Here is a 17,494-nt window from a genome sequence, read left to right as displayed (position 1 = left end):
TCTTTATTTAATCCTGAGCTGATGGTGTCAAATTTGCAGATGAACTGAAGCTCAGCAGTTTCTCTTTGAAGTCTGGTCCTGAAGTTTTTTTGCTGCAGGATGGCCACCTTAAGGTCTGCTATAGTGTGGCCAGGGAGTTCTCCTACAGGTTTGGCCGATGTACATAGCAGAGTGGCATTGCTGGCATATGATGGTGTATATTACATTGGTGGACGTGCAGGTAAATGAACCGGTGATGGTGTGGCTGATCTGGTTAGGTCCTGTGATGGTATCTCTGGTGTAGATATGTGGGCAGAGTTGGCATCGAGGTTTGTTGCATGGATTGGTTCCTGAGCTAGAGTTACTATGGTGCGGTGTGCAGTTACTGGTGAGAATATGTTTCAGGTGGGCAGGTTGTCTGTGGGCGAGGACTGGCCTGCCACCCAAGGCCTGTGAAAGTGTGGGATCATTGTCCAGGATGGGTTGTAGATCCCTGATGATGCGTTGGAGGGGTTTTAGCTGGGAACTGTATGTGATGACCAGTGGAGTCCTGTTGGTTTCTTTCTTGGGTTTGTCTTGCAGTAGGCGGCTTCTGGGTGCACGTCTGGCTCTGTTGATCTGTTTCCTTATTTCCTCGTGCGGGTATTGTAGTTTTGAGAATGCTTGGTGGAGATTTTGTAGGTGTTGGTCTCTGAGGGGTTAGAGCAGATGCGGTTGTACCTCAGTGCTTGGCTGTAGACAATGGATCATGTGATGTGCCCAGGATGGAAGCTGGAGGCATGAAGGTAGGCATAGCGGTCGGTAGGTTTTCGGTATAGAATGGTGGTAGTGTGAGTATCACTTACTTGCACTGTGGTGTCTAGGAAGTGGACCTCCCGTGTAGATTGGTCCAGGCTGAGGTTGATGGTGGGGTGGAAGCTGTTGAAATTGTGGTGGAATTTTTCCAGAGTCTCCTTCCCATGGGTCCAGATGATGATGATGTCATCAATGTAGCATAGGTAGAGAAGGGGCGTGAGTGGACGAGAGCTGAGGAAGCGTTGTTCCAGGTCGGCCATAAAAATATTGGCATATTGTGGGGCCATGCGGGTGCCCATAGCGGTGCCACTGATCTGGAGATATATATTGTCATCAAATTTGAAATAGTTGTGTGTGAGGATAAAGGCACAGAGCTCAGCAGCCAATTGTGCTGTGGCATCATCAGGGATACTGTTCCTGACCGCTTGTATTCCATCTGTGTGTGGGATGTTTGTGTAAAGAGCCTCTACATCCATGATGGCTAGGATGGTGTTTTCTGGAAGGTCACCAATGCATTGTAGTTTCCTCAGGAAATCAGTGGTGTCACGGAGATAGCTGGGAGTGCTGGTGGCATAGGGTCTGAGTAGAGAGTCCACATATCCAGACAGTCCTTCAGTGAGAGTGCCAATGCCCGAGATGATGGGGTGTCCAGGATTTCCAGGTTTGTGGATCTTGGGTAGTAGATAGAATAACCCTGGTCGGGGCTCTGAGGGTATGTTGATTTGTTCCAGTGTTAGTGTAGAGAATGTCCTGAGTAGATGGTGCAGTGACATAAATCAGATATTAGGAATGGCAATATACAAAAACCTGTAGGAGAACACTTCAACATCCCTGGCCACACTATAGCAGGCCTTAAGGTGGCCATCCTGCGGCAAAAAAACTTCAGGACCAGACTTCAAAGAGAAACTGCTGAGCTTCAGTTCATCTGCAAATTTGACACCATCAGCTCAGGATTAAACAAAGACTGTGAATGGCTTGCCAACTACAGAACCAGTTTCTCCTCCCTTGGTTTTCACACCTCAACTGCTAGAACAGGGCCTCATCCTCCCTGATTGAACTAACCTCATTATCTCTAGCTTGCTTGCATATATATACCTGCCCCTGGAAATTTCCACTACATGTCTCTGACGAAGTGGGTATTTACCCACGAAAGCTCATGCTCCAAAACGTCTGTTAGTCAATAAGGTGCCACAGGATTCTTTGCTGCTTTTACAGATCCAGACTAACACTGCTACCCCTCTGATATTTAATAGCTGTGTTTACTTGTTGATATCATTTTCACATTTAAAAACCATCAGAAGAGAAAAAGATCAAAATTCAGACAGAGGCTGAAAAATCTCCCTTTCAGCTACTAGAACCTACTGCATCACATGTGGTGTATGAATTTTGGTATCCAGAACACTGCTTTATGTAAGTAGTAATAAGAATCAGGCCTTGTCTAGACTAGTTGTTTGCAGGTGGCAACTAATATGAAAAGAGCCTGGCGTAAGCAAGGCATTGTGCTTTTAACATTTGTTCAACTAGTTCAGTAAAGCCTTGCCTCTGCAAGGTGTGCCTCAAAGATGCAGAACCAAATGGAAGCCAGTTTAGATTAACCTAACTCTGTTAGTGTCTACACTGAAATGTAGTTCCCACTGTTGTAAGTAGTCCAGTACACCAAAAGGAGCAAGCCTAAATTACATAACTTGTTGCTTATGGGTCTTGATTTCAGTGAGCGTTGAGTTGGGCCTTCAGAGAAAAATTGTGGAGAATTATGGGCATACGGAATTTAGAAGTTTGCATGTAATATATAATTCTTTATTTTCCCTAGTGTGAGTGTGTGCATAGCTCAGGACGAGAACATAGCACTGACACCCATCATATTTATAAGGTAAAAAGGATTTTGCATGATTGAATGAGACATCTTGTCATGAACAGAGAGTTAAGGGTTAATAGAACAGGAGTACTTCATGTCTCTTTTGACTGTAAAGGGTTAACAAGTTCAGTGAGCCTGGCTGTCACCTGACCAGAGGACCAATCAGAGGACAGGATACTTTCAAATCTTGAGGGAGGGAAGTCTTTGTGTGTGCTTAGTTTTTGGTGGTGGTTCTCTCTGGGTTCTGAGAGTGACCAGACGTGCAACCAGGTTTATCTCTAATCTCCCTGATACAGGTTCTTATAGATTCAAAATAGTAAGTACTAGGTGATAAGGCGAGTTAAGTTTGTTTGTTTTCTTTATTTGCAAATGTGTATTTGGCTGGAAGGAGTTCAAATGTGTATTTGGCTGGAAGGGTTTTAATTTGTACTTGTATACTTAGGCTGGGAGGATATTCCCAGTGTCTATAACTGAAAGACCCTGTAACATATTCCATCTTAAATTTACAAAGATAATTTTTACTGTTTTTCTTTCTTTAATTAAAAGCTTTTCGTGTTTAAGAACCTGATTTTTTTTTTTATTCTGGTGTGAGGTCCCAGGGGACGGGGTCTGGATTCACCAGGGAATTGGTGGGGAGAAAGGAGGGACGGGGGAGAGAGAGGTTAATTTCTCTCTGTGTTAGGATTACTTTCTCTCTCAGGGAGAGTCTGGGAGGGGGAGAGAGAAGGAGGGAGGAAGGTGGATTTTCCTCTCTGTTTTAAGATTCAAGGAGTTTGAATCACAGTGATCTTCCAGGGTAACCCGGAGGGGGGAAGCCTGGGAGAGGCAACGGTGGGGGAAAGGGTTTACTTTCCTTGTGTTAAGATCCAGAGGGACTGGGTCTTGGGGGATCCCCGGGCAAGGTTTTGGGGGGACCAGAGTGTACCAGGCACTGGAATTCCTGGTTGGTGGCAGTGCTACAAGTACTAAGCTGATAATTGAGCTTAGAGGAATTCATGCTGGTACCCCATCTTTTGGACGCTAAGGTTCAGAGTGGAGAATTATACCATGATACATCTAAAAAGTACTTCAGGTACGCTGATTAGTGCCTCTTGAAAGTTGATAAATGTGGATGCCCTAAGCAGTCACTGAAGTCAATTGGACTGGAGAGCACACAAAGAATCTCCTAAGAAACACTCAGTAGCTTGCAGAATCTGGTCCTTACTATCCTTTTATCTGTGGGAGAACAGGGTGTACATGGTACAAAGGCTTTGTTTTGACCCATTGCTTAGGGATGCATTTCACCCTAAATCAGTAGTAAACCAGTTATCCAGTTTTAAGGGGTGCTGTGTTGCTATATGTGCTGTACTTTGGTTGCATTAAAATTAAAACACCTCGTGCTTATTAGAGTTCTAAATGGCTGCCTTTTATTCATTTTCAAAACACATGCCTTAAACATTTGACAGTTTTGGCTAAAAAATTAGTAAGTTCTCATTGTTTGAGTATCACCTTTCTTTATTGGAAATACCCACATGTTGGTGTAGTCCTATGTAGCTATCTAAGGCAACTGAAAAAGTTAGAGGGTGACCATTGTTTAAGTGCACACCTAAAGGCAAGATGAAATTTTAAAAAAAAACATGGTTCAGTTTGGGTTTTTTTATACTCTCCTGTTTCGGTAAATCAAACCTATCTTCATGCCATATTCTGACTTTGACTTTAGAGATTTTTTTTTTATATTTTGTGGTGCTTTAAAAAAAAAAAGTGGGACATAGTGTTGGGGTTTTTTCATTCTCCTTTAAATCAAAAATATCTGAAGAAATTTTGCTCTACTTCTCCAAAAGCAATTCACCTTCAGATAAACACTTAACAGTGGAAAATTTTAGCCTTAAGAATTAATGTTTTGCAAAAGTATCAAAATGTGAATCTATGAGAGGAAGACAGTCCTAAGAGTTTTCCCCATGGACTGTGGGTTTTCAGATCCTGTTATGGGTCTTCAGAGAATACTCTAGTGCAGGGGGAAAGTCCCACCTGATTGGCTGCTTTTCCCCATTACCCCTGGAAAGGACAGCAATGAGAGCTGAAGCAAGCACTGGACGGCTTTGTCCCTAAGCACGGGAAGCAGGCACAGCTCCCAATCTCTCAGCTGGCTTTGCAGCTTTTAATGCACCCGCCTTCCCCGCTCTGGTCCCCCAGCCCAGGCCAAGGAGTGGAATAATTATGTTGGTATGGCCCCTATCCCCAGAGCTATGCTAAGGGCCACTGAGGGCCATATTAGGAGGTAAGTCTCCCAATATCCCTAACCACTGTGAAGTAAGTGCCTGTTGTTTAGCATTCCTGCTTCCCCTTTTGTCCCATGCCTCTTATCTGTTGCTGCTGATCCCTCCATATGCTGTCCACAGCCCTAACTCTTCTGGCTCCTGCCCTGCCAGGCGGGAAGAAACTCCTTTGCTTGGTGGCAGCACCAGCATCATCACTCTGTTTGCTGGTGGAAAGGATGGGGTGCTGCTTCTCAGCTGTGGGTGATGAACTCTGCCTGCCACACCTGCTGAGAGCTTAGACTTCCAGTCAGCTACTCACCAGAGAGTGTTTCCTGGGAGGAAAAAAATCTATTTTAACAGAAGGGGAGAAATCAATGCAAATTCTTAGAACCCTTTACTAAGAGAATGGTGTGTTTATAGGGGGAAGGGGGGATGTAGCACACATGGATGTCTTTGGAAAAGAGAGAGGAAACACATGACATAAATTATAAATGTGTGAGGATCTGTGGGAGTCCAACACCTGCCATCTGATTACATGAAAAATAAGAAAATACAAAAGTTAGCAAAGCCTGTGGGCACATTTGCCTTTTTCATTGAGTGAGTGGCTTTTAAGTAGATCCTTGAAGGATCATTTCCACTGGCATTAAATAAATAAAATAAAGGAATGAAAAAAGTTACTTTGTCGAATGATGCTGCATTCCTATTCCCTGTAGACTGAGCATTTGAACTCAACCAGCATTGTTATGATAGCTGTGTTCCCAGACTGATTTGTAAAGGTTAGTTTCTGTTATCTTTATCTCTGTAGAGATTTCCTAGGAAGTAGTATGACACAGTTCAGTGATCACAGTGGGGTTTTTCCTTTTACAATTTGTAGTATTAAAAAATACCAGAACATTACTGTATAGACTGTATTTGTGTCTTTTAATATGTTCAAAGAATAGCACAATTGTGGTTGTGCATTGATGTGCAGTGATATGAAACATGAGAAGAGATTTGTAAAGGTACAACAAGAAATCAGTGAAAAATGATGCCTATGCATCAGATATAGTATGCTGGTAATGTCCTGTGGCACTAGTTTTCATCTGTGTGAATACCATGATTAATCAACAAATGACTGTGAAAAACTCCGTTAGTAATTTAATTTTATTTGTTCACTGTGCTGGGACCTCAAACCATTGAAACACAGTTTGTTACATCCTTACTTGAATGATGATTATATTTGAGTACTGCGCACCGTATCATACCTCTTCAGGACCCTAGTTCTTTAAATGACTGAAAGCTATAATTAATTTTTTAATTATTTGTATGTCCCAAGTCAGAAAACTAAGTACTATTGTAATTTTGTTTTTATAACTGAAGTCTTATGTAGATATTGCATACAGTGTCAGTGCAATCATACCAAAATCATGCTACAGTATAAATTGATTGTGATACCTAGTTGTCTTTATGTATTTTTAGAATTGGGATATCCTTGAATAAGTCTTTATAGTTAGCTTTAAAAGGAATTGGGAAGATCACCTTTACATACGTTTTTTAAAATATTAGCATGTATTAGCATTTTAAAAGCCTCTAAATATGGCTGCGAATTGAGCAGTAGATATATGCATATAGAAAATTTCACTGTAACATGCAGTACTGTGGGACAGGATGAAGACTCCTGACTTTACTATAAAGGATGAGAGACTATCAGTCCTAGTTTGCTAACTGAAATCAGTTTTGTGTCAGTGGTGGTTGAAACTCATATGACCTAGGGCACAATCCAAATCCATTTAAATCAATGTAGGTTTTGCCATAACTTCACTAGAAGCAGAATCAGGCACCTAATAATCGTTTGGTAATCCTGTGTGAGTTGGGTTTCAACTGCTAAATTTCCTATAAAAATTCAAATGTTCACAGAAGCTGAGGCACCTTGCTAAGACTCTGAACAGAATAGCCAAGAATAACATGAGTAATGTTATCTCCAGGACAATGTGGGAGGCATGTAAGTGGGGAAACTTGAATCATCACTGCACGTATTGTATTGTACCTGTTCTGTGGAGGGAGGGGGAAATGGAGGACATAAGTTTCAGTGATTTCAGTTTAGTATCTTTCATGAACATTTATTTATCTTCATAATATCAAAAAGGCCTGTCTTCTTGACTTGACTTGGTATGATTACATCTCGTGATCTTTCTTTCGCAGGCCTTGTCTACACTATCGGGGCAAATTGACCTAAGTTACACAACTCCAGCTATGTGAATTACGTAGCTGGAGTTGACGTAGCTTAGGTCGACTTACTGCGGTGTCTACACTGCACTGCATTGATGGGAGACACTCACCCGTCAACTTACCTCATGCTTCCCATTCTGATGGAGTACTGGAGTTGACAGGAGAGTGATCTGCGGTCGATTTTAGCAGGTCTTCACTAGACCCACTAAATTGACCCCCGGTGCATTGATTCCTGCCCTTAGTCTACTCAGTGTTGTTAGTTTGGTAACTCAACACAATTTTTTCTGTTTATATGTCTCTGAATAAGTGCACAAAACACGCTTGTTATGGTTTGTGTGTTAGCAAGTCTTTCATTTCTTAATGTTAGTTATATGAATTATAAGTGTGATTGTTTCATGTGCTCAGAGCATCCATGTGCTAAGAATATTTGAGAATGTTCATTTTTTCAGCAATCACCTTGCTTATAAATGTTTAAAATCAAAATAACTTGGTAATCTTTAATATAATTTCCCCAGAGTTGTGAGTTCATTTTATGTATGTGAAATACGAGTAAAAAACACAACTAATATGGTTTCACTTGTAAGAGTTCAAACACATCTGAAATTACAATTGTATTTTTGTAGGAAGTCTTGGATAAGTTCCTTTAACAAAAATCACAATAATGTTCAAACTTTATTTTTCTGATTTTTTTAATGTTATTCTGTGGCTAAGACTTTGTATGTGAAGTTTCTGGCTAGAGTGATTTGCTACAGGTATATTGAAACTCTGGGGAAATAGGGAATTTAAAATAGAAATGCTGACAATGCCTGCCTATCATAAATAAGTTGCCCAGCATTCAAATTTTATCTAGGTGACCCATCACAGCTACTGACCTTGCTGCGACTGTTTTGCCTGTCTTTGGGTGGTGTACCTGGATTCGTTCACACACTGTATATGTACATTGGCATGAGGGGCAGAGGCAGGAAACTGTATCCACTAAGAGTAGCATGGGATCTAGGAGACAGTAGGTTCAGTTTCTGCTCTGTCGAGGAGCGGGAAAGTGGTTCTGATCTTAAGGGCAATCCTACCCAGGTTAGAGATCAGAGATACTGATTGTCCCTTCAGCCCATCAGTCTGGTAGATTCCCTATTTTTTCTTCATCTACAGGACATACAGGGACATCTCTCAAGTGTAAATGGTCTCTTAATGCCCTCACCACCTTGTTTTTCCCCACCTACCATCACTATACGTTCCTTGCTCCATTACCTTTATGATTTGCTCACTATTGCCTTTTCTGAAGGAGATATTGTGCTGTGTCTTACTCCCTAATTGCTTATGCTATGTAGTCTTTCCCGTGGAATTCTTGGCCAGGGGTTCGTGCAACAGGTTTTTGTTTTGTTTTGGTTTTTTTTTTGGTGGCTTCGAAGTGCAGCCACCAACTCTTACTGGTGGCTGCACAGACACTTTTTCCTGAAATACTTAAGTAACTTTAGGAAAAACAAATAAATATGCACATCTATACATCCATATCATTGTAATTTATTTATGTAGAGTTCTTTTTGCAGACTTAAAAATAATGCTGTGAAAAGTGCTCTTTTCACAATACACTTAGTAGCTAGCTGGAAGGCTGTGAAAAGTGATATCAACAAACATACAAATATCACTTTTCAAAGCCTCTAAGGTAGCTAGTAAGTCTGCTGTGAAAAGTGATACTTGCATGTTTGTTAATATGACTTTTCTCAGCAAGCCCCAGGATAAATTAAGCTGTGGATGGGGGAAGTCAGAGGGAGTCAGCAAGGGCCAGGGGTGATGGTGGATGGATGTGGGGCCAGGAAAACAGCAGGGTCCAGGGGTGATGGGGGAGAGGAGTGGATGTAGGGTGGGGAAGGCAGCAGGGGCCTGGGATGATGAGGGGATGGATGCAGGGGCAGGAAAACAGCGGGGTCCAAGGGTGATGCTTTGCTCCCACATCATCACCATCCAGGAGGCTGTTGTGGCCACACAAAAAGCCCCTGGTGGCTGCATTTGAGAAACGTTATTTTTGGCTTCAGTCTCGTCATCTCTGGGATCAGACATACTGGGGTCTTCTGCACCAGTATATTAATGGTTCGTCTTATGTTTATTGTGTTTAAAAACTGTTTGTGTAACCTATAAAGCAAGGATCATGAGAACAGCTGGATCAGATGTCTCTTCTCACTGAGCGTGCAGTGGAGATTTAAGATTGCAGTGGAGATTTAATGCCTTTTGCACTGGTTTGAGAGAATGATGGTATGTGCATTTGTGCGAAGACCTAGTGTGCTGCTGTAGTCTGCATGCATGATTTTTAAAAATCTGTTCATCTCTGTGGTTTTAATTTGAAAAAAAAATAGATGGAATATTTTAAGATGATTTAAAAAAAAACATTTTTCTATAACTTTGGGTAATAATAAAATTTGAAAATTGGTAATAAAAATAGTTCTATACGGATGAAATACTCCCTGTGCAGGGGACCAGAACAAGCTCCATGCATAATTTAAGCCCTATTTTGGCACTTAAGCAGGATTTAAATGATGAATGGGCCTTGTGTGGTCACTGTTTTGTATCTTTTTATATTTATACTGTATATATGTATTTTTCTATACTGTCTCTTATGACACAGTAGAGAAAGTTACAATATCCAAATATTAAAAGATGGTTTGTCAAATAAACTGTTCTTTATTTAAAAGGGTTTCTCTGCCTGGTTCTGGTTGGTTGCCCAAAGAACAATTAAAAACATGTTTCAGTCCTTCTAAATGGATTTAAGTTATACACTAATTACTGATACATATAGGTAGTTATTAACTTGTGTGAATAAGTAAAAAAGGGAATGTTGAGTACATATTCTCCCTCACCTTCAGTCTTACAGCTGCAATGGAATGTCCTAAATTCTCTTTCTGTGTATTCTGCCTTTTCTGTTACTGCTCTGACTTTTAAAGGAGGTTTCCACAGGATGTGCCACACATACAGTTGCTCAGAATGTGATGTTTGAACTAATCAATGGGATGGATTTCGGTGTTCTTTATAAAGGTATGGAAAAGATCAGGGTTGGAATGGGGCTAGGTACAGCTGAATGATAAACATGACACAGTAAGTTAAACTAACAAGAACTGTATTATGTTGTCTGTTCAAGCTGTGGAGTGTATGATTACTTTAACTAAGAGTCATTCTTGAAGAGTCCCAGGAAGTGTCTGCGCTTGGCAGATCCTCCACATGGCAGACTTAACTTTACTGTCTCTGAAAGGTTTACTGTAGTATACTCTATCCCCGGTAAAGACTTTAAGAAAGTGAGGGAGAACCTATAATCGGTGCTACAGACTTGTGTAGTCCCATTTTTCTTACACGTTTAGGCTCAATGTAAGACATCTTCACCTTGCTGGTCTGTCTTGGACCTAGTTGCTAGTGTTTAACCCTGTTGACATTTGTTTGTATATTTCCAGTTCTTTGAACTTTCCAGTAAGAATAACATCCTGCGCTTGGGATCTCTAATTGTGTGCAATACAATATGTGCAGCATCATTTTCCATTTTTGTGTCACTTCTTCTTTTACGCTTTATATAGGTCTGCGCAACATCTTGTGCTGCTTTACTGTGTTTATTTCTCCTTTCCCTGTATTAGTCATAGTTTGTTAGATTTTTCCAAGTTCTCTTTCTTATATGAGCTACAATAAAAATAAGCACAAAAGAGCAATGGGAAAATAGTGAAGGTTGTTCTCTCTCACTCACTCACACTCACACACACACGTCACCTGGTCTGGATCAGGGTTCCAAAGCTGCATGCCACAGTCACGTGATTGGGGTCAGTAGTCACTGAATCTAGTTGTTACTGTTACACAAAACATGCCCCACGAGCTGCCCCCTGACTTCAATATATCTTTATAGCATCAATTTATAAGCAAAAACAGGTGTGGGAGGACAGAACTCCTGTGTGTGGTAGATCTGGAGGCTCCACCTGCAATCACCCAGAGAAACTTGTGGGAAAGGCCAAGCCAGTTTTTTAGGAAGATTTTGTTTGAAACACTGCTTATCTCTCAATGGCCAACAAAAATACATTGAGCTAATTACCAGACTTTGGGCAGGAGCTGGTTTTTGTGTTTGCAGTTGCCAGTGGGAGCGCATGCTTTTGTTGGCAGATATCGCAGGAATGGATTTGAGTGAAAGTGTTATTCCGTAGTTAGAAACAAGGCATCTGTTTTTAGAGGCAGCCTTTTTCATGTCTTGAGCTGTCTGACCAATACCGCTTTGATTAAAAATGAGTGAGATAGTGGTATTTATGAGAAGAGTGATCATTATTATTACCTTTGTATTACTGCAGCACTTAAGAGATCTAGTTATGGACCAGGACCCCATTGTGCTAGGCACTATACAAACACAGAACAAAACGACGGTTTCTGTTCCAAACATTTTTCAATAAGACAAAAAGCCGATGGATACAGACAGATAGATGGGAGAGTAGAAGGAAACAGTATTGGTCAGCATGATGAGCTGAGTGGATGAATGTGGCAAGACTGCATTTATTGAGGCCTGGACAAGAGTTTTAGCTGTGGATGCATCTCAGGGATGCTATGCAGAAAGATTCTACAAGATTTAGACATAAACGGTGTTTTAAGGACCTAGAGAGAGGTGCAAGTCAAAGATGACTCCCTGGTTACAGGCCTCAGTGACAGACAGGACAGTGGTGTTTTCCACAGTGATTAAGAAAGGAGGTAGCGGGGAATGCTTGAGGAGGTAAGATTGAGAGCTTAATTTTAGCCATGTTGAGCTTGAGTTGATGGCTAGATATCTACAAGGAGATGTCAGAGATGTGGGCTGAGATTTTAATTTGGACAGAAGGTGACAGATCTGAAGTAGAAAGGTAGCCCTGGGAATTGTCAACACAGAGATGATAATTGAATTTGTTTGCAGCTGAGGTAACTCAGAGAAAGTGTAGAGGAAGCAGAGAATGAGTAGGACAATGCCACTCTGGCCCTCAGTGGTACAACATTGTGCATCTTTACAGGATTGAACTCCTTTACCTAAAGGAGCTGGCATTTGAGTATCTTTAACAGTCATCTGGTCAGGTTTTATTCCATGTAGAATCACCAGATGATCCTTATATTTTGCCTCAGCAACATGGTATTGTATCTTATCTGTATTTTTCCTTTTTGTTCTCTGTGTTACTTTCCTCTGAATGATACCATGATCAGCACTGTGAGCTGCAGCGATAATCATGTCATTAGCAATTTACGTATACTTCAAGAATACCACCAAGTATGCCAGTCTTTTCTTTTTTTTCCTGAAGTATTTCTCTGTCTGATTTAATTCCAGATGATGATGTACAAAATCTGTAATGTCCCCAAAGGCACATTAAACATATGCAGCCAAACAGATGCCTCATCCAATTTCAGTTGCCAGTATTGATCTTTCTACTCCAATGCTGTAAATATCTAGTTGCCTGCCAGTTGGATTCATATGTCTTTTGATATAAATATTGAAGATTGTTGCTTGCTAATGGCTTTCTTTAATACACTGGTTCTAAACGTACACACTCTGTACCTCATTCTTTCTTTGATAATCCAAATTACTAATCTATTGAGTTGGAATATCAAATTTCTATTAATTTCTGCTTTTCTGTAACTAACAATAGTTTCTCTGTCTCCCAGGTATAGCAAAAGTCATCTTTCTGCAGCCATGTACTACTGGTGGAATACTGCATAAATGTGATGTCCATATTGGAGTAGTTCAGTCCTTCCTACACATTGCTAAATGACATAAAATAGGTCAAGTTCAACTAACAGGAATTTTACTGAGAAGTCTGTACTCCACTCCCTGTGGAGTATAGCTGCCTTCCCGAAGAGCCACCCTTGAAGATTCTTAGAAAGTTGTCTCTATCTTTGAACTGCAGAGTGGTCCTCCATCTGGCAGACCTAATGTTGCCTTTCTTGAAGGTACAACACAAAATACAACGTTCAAAGCACTGGAATTTAAATTAAACCAGGTCGCCACCTCTTTACTGCATGAGATTTAGGTTATCAGTGGATTGGCTGGTCCTCACTGAGTTAGCATCCAATAGGATAGCATTGAAAGCATAGATTCACTTACTAGTATCTTGTTACATACAGCTTCAGAAAACGTTTCACACACAGTAATCAGCTTAATAATAGGATATTACACTATTTGACACTGTTTGTAATAGATTGATTTAAATAGAGATGCACTTTGTCGGCTTTAGTTAATTATAAAGTAGTCAATTTTTAACCACATATGTTGAAATGTTGAGAACCGGTATAGATTCAAGATGGATTTTATTGATCAGTAAATCTGATGTTCAGATTTGGCCAAAATTTCTATTTGGGGGGGTCTGAGACCATGTCTGCTAGTCTTATTCTTCCCAAAATACCGTCGACTCCTCATCACATAGTGGATCTATGCCTTGGGGTGGCCAACTGGCCCTCTCTTCACCTTCCTGGATTTGTAAGTAGTGGCCAGCTGGCTCAGATGAGGCCATGGTTTCTTCTCATAAACTCTCTATACACTGGGGTTTCATGACTATGAAGTACTTTGAAGGGGCAGCAGAACTGAAGTAAAAGGACGAGAAGTGGATTTCTGCTACAGCAGAAGGAAAGATAGGGAGGCTGCCTTCTTGCCTAGGCAGAGGTGCTGGAACAATTTGTATAGTAGGGGTGCTGACAGCCATTGAACCAAACTGTAAACCCTGTATATAATGGAAACCACTTCAAGCCAGGGAGTGCGGCAACACCCCCTGCACCCATAGATCCAGCAGCTATGTGTCTAGGGAGAGTTTTAGTTTGATTTCAGGCTTATCAGGGCTATCTTCAGTCTCCCTGAAGAGCCAGGATGGAAGTGAACAATATTGCTGGATGTCCCTGAAAGTATTGGGTGGCAAAAACCCAGAGACCTTTGAGGTGAGTGGAGTAGAAAGCCAGCAGGCTATCCTCTTTCCCAGAAGACTGCTTCAGATAAGGTAGAGGAACCAAGCTTTCACTCCTCTTCAGTCTAGGAATAGAGGGGGTCTGAAACTGGATTTCTTTACTTTTCCTCTGTTTGAGGAAGGAGTACAGACAGAATCTTCATTCCCTCTCTCCAGAAAGTTTCAGGGAACACACAGCAGAATTTCTTCCCTGTCGCTTTTTGGAAGGGAGTAGCTTTTGGGTTTCTTCTCTCACTCCTTCCTTTCTTCCAGGGAGAGATGACCCAGGCAGATTTGGAGGATTGTCAGTAATTTCTATATACAAATCCTGCTATTCATTGACAGTTCCCCCACATTGACTTGAATACTTTAGGGAAGCGCATATTTAATATAATCAAACCTGAGTTCATTTTAATGGTTACCTGAGAACTCTGTTCTATGTAATCTATGCCTGACACTGGAGTAGAAAAAAGTGTTTGGTCAGATCAAACTCTTTTGAAGAAAACATGTTATTTAGATCAATACACAGTGAAAGGCCTTTTTTCAAGCTGTTTTAATCAACATTGATTTTTTTCCCCTAAAAACAAACCCCCCAAACCCCAAAACAACAACAAATGTTAATACAATGGGGACATGTCATGAACTTAAAGGCCGTGTCATGAACGTAAATGCTAGATAATTTGATTTGCAAAGTCACACTTGGATCCAATCATAAATATAAAAAACAATATGGAAACAGACTGATCATGCTGTCAGTGTTAGGATGCATGCCACATATCCTTTGATAACTGCTGGCAGAGAACTCCAGTATACAAATTTGAGTTCCTAAAACCACCTGGTAGGTTGAGTTGAAAAATCTTTTGAAAAATGGATGAAAAAGTTACTGCAACACTGCAGGGGCTACTTCTGCACTGAGAAAAGAGCTAGTGTAGTTTTCTGTTCAGCAGCTCTTCACCCAAAAATATTCCTATTTTCTGAGGGTATTTTTGACACTTGAATAAAAGACACTAGATACTATTAATTCTTAGCATTTTGCTCTAACACTATTTAAATAAAAAAGAAAGTGAAACTCTGAATTTATATCTCTTGATGCATTATTTAGAATGGATTAAATCTTGGAATTTTATTTAGAGTATTTCATATTCTTTCTTCTTGCTGTCAGGCACTATAGTGTCTTCTATGAGTGGAGGACAGTGTGGGTGCTATCGAAAATAAGTAATACCTACTAATCATCCACATGCTTATAGAAGGCTAATTATTTAGTAGGCAGCATAAAAACACAGATAAATAAACAGCATGACAAGAAAAAGGAAGACATTTGTAGAAAATCCCCATGGTGGAGCTGTGTGTGAATTGACAGGGGCAGGCTCGTGTGTATTTCTATCTCAGCACTGGTTCTGTTTGGAAGCAAAATTGAAGATGGGCTTGAGGAAGGAGTATAGACGCCATCTGGCTGATCCTTTTGTCCGACTCCTTGCATAGAGAAAACTGAAGGGTACAATGGCTGTTGTTCTAGCCCATTAGTACACCCACAAATGCATGTACAACCTGTGGCTGGCTATTGTTCTGTGTGTGTTGCATTATTTGCTTCTACTCAGACTTAGATCTCTGTGCAAAACTCAAGTAAGATGTCTCCAGGACTGGTGAATTCCACGCAGAATTTGAAAATACCACTAAAATATGCCTGCTGGTAATGCCTAATTTAGGCCTGTACCTTGAAAAACATTTAAAAAACGGAAAGTAGTATAAGGTGCCAGATACCTAATATCACGTTTAATAAGGTCACGTAGACAAATAATTTCTAGACTTTATTACAAAATCCTGTATTCCAGATTGTCATTTTTGTTGATGGGTTGGTACTTGTTTAAAATGCATCAGCACAGTATACTGACTCATCCAAGAACCATCACAGTATTTCTGATGCATGAAATGACTAGTTCAAACAATAGGCACAGTGTGTGAGATAGAGATGTAACAGACAGGAAAATAGAGAAGAGATCAGACCAACAAGTGAAGTGCCAGTGGGTTCATTACTTCTAGAATTAATAAATGTGGCATATAATGTAATTTGACATGGTACTTGCATTCTTTGCAGAAGCTGGTTGGATTTCTTACTAGATACGTGAGCTGCTGGTTGTTTACGCCAAGCTAATTTAATTGGATATTTTAAGCAGGAATCACAATATTTACAGAGTCATACTCAGTAAAATTTTCAAAAGCACTAAGTGACTTAGGAGCCTAAGATCCATTTACAAAAGGGACTTAAGGAGCCAAGTCCCACTGAATGTCATAGTTGCTGGTTAAACTCATTCCTCCTCCCACACCATAATGTATCAATATCAACCAAAAGATTAATCAATCAAACATAATGGACGTCAGTGTATAGCCCTGCACAGAAACAAAGAAGTGGTGTAGGGGACCTGTGATTGGCACTCACCTCTTCAGTGCCTCCCTGCGGTTGAGTGCAGTATTGCGTCCCTTCTCTCGCCCTTGCTGCCTCATGCTAGCTTTCATAAACAGTCTATTTGGCCTCACTAGGGTCTTCAGTCCTGACTCTGGGCCCTTGAAATTACATCCCTTTGTTCAGGCTCCCAAATAAGTTCCATCCCCATCTTGGGGTTTATCCCACCTTACCTCATGGCCTGTAGGGGAACCCCGGCCACCCCACACACACACACTCTAATCCAGGGTCCAACTCAGGGACCCTATAAACAGCAACACATACAGCTTGATCCAGTTAGTTGCAACTTCTTCCCTGGACCTCTTCCTACCTGGCTGCTTTAGCTACACCCCTTATCTCAGGGTGTTCTCTCTCTCTGCAAACCCAGCCATATAAAATGTAGCCAGAAAAAAAACTCTAGCTATCCCTCAAGCTGCTTTGGTCACAGCGGAGCACCCTTTCTTTTCCCCTCTGGTGCCAGCCAGGAACTGAGCTGCTAAGGCCAGGCAGCATCTTTTATCTGGGCCAACAGATAAGTTATAGAACTGTTTAATATCCGAAATCTCTTCCCCAATGTGTAGGTAGTTGTAGACCACAATCAAGTCACCTCTTAACCTTCTCTTTGATAAAATAAATAGATTGAGCTTCTTTAGTGTCTTGGTATAAGATGTGGTTTACAGACTTCGAAATCATTCTTGTAGCTCTTTTCTGAACCCTTTCCAATTTTCAATGTATTTTTTGAAGTATGAGCACCAGAACTGGACAGAGTATTCCAGTAATGGTCTCACTAATACCTTTTATAGAGGTAATACCACCTCCTGATCTTACTTGATATTCTTTTGCTTATAGATCTGGAGGTTGCATTCATGCTTTTAGCTACAGCATCACACCAGGAGCTCATGTTCATTTATTATTATGACCCCTAAGTCCTTTTCAGTGTCACTGCATTCCAGTATTTAGTCCTCTGTCTTGGAAGTGTGACCTGAATTCTTTGATCCTCTATGTATAACCTTGCATTTGTCTGTATTAAAATCCATGTTGTTCAAATGAGCCCATTTTACCAAGTAATCCAAGTGAA

At 40.8% G+C, this 17,494-nt stretch overlaps 1 protein-coding gene across 8 annotated transcripts in view; it reads left to right on the top strand.

Moving 5' to 3' along the window:
• The window catches only part of SLIT2 (slit guidance ligand 2), a 416,519-nt gene that overhangs the window by 134,622 nt on the left and 264,403 nt on the right, over positions 1 to 17,494 (top strand). The gene's annotated exons all lie outside the window — the stretch shown is intronic.

The sequence above is a fragment of the Gopherus flavomarginatus genome, chromosome 3 (genome assembly GCF_025201925.1).
Source record: "Gopherus flavomarginatus isolate rGopFla2 chromosome 3, rGopFla2.mat.asm, whole genome shotgun sequence".
Classification (NCBI taxonomy): domain Eukaryota; kingdom Metazoa; phylum Chordata; order Testudines; family Testudinidae; genus Gopherus; species Gopherus flavomarginatus.
This window is presented reverse-complemented; position numbering and strand designations above follow the sequence as displayed.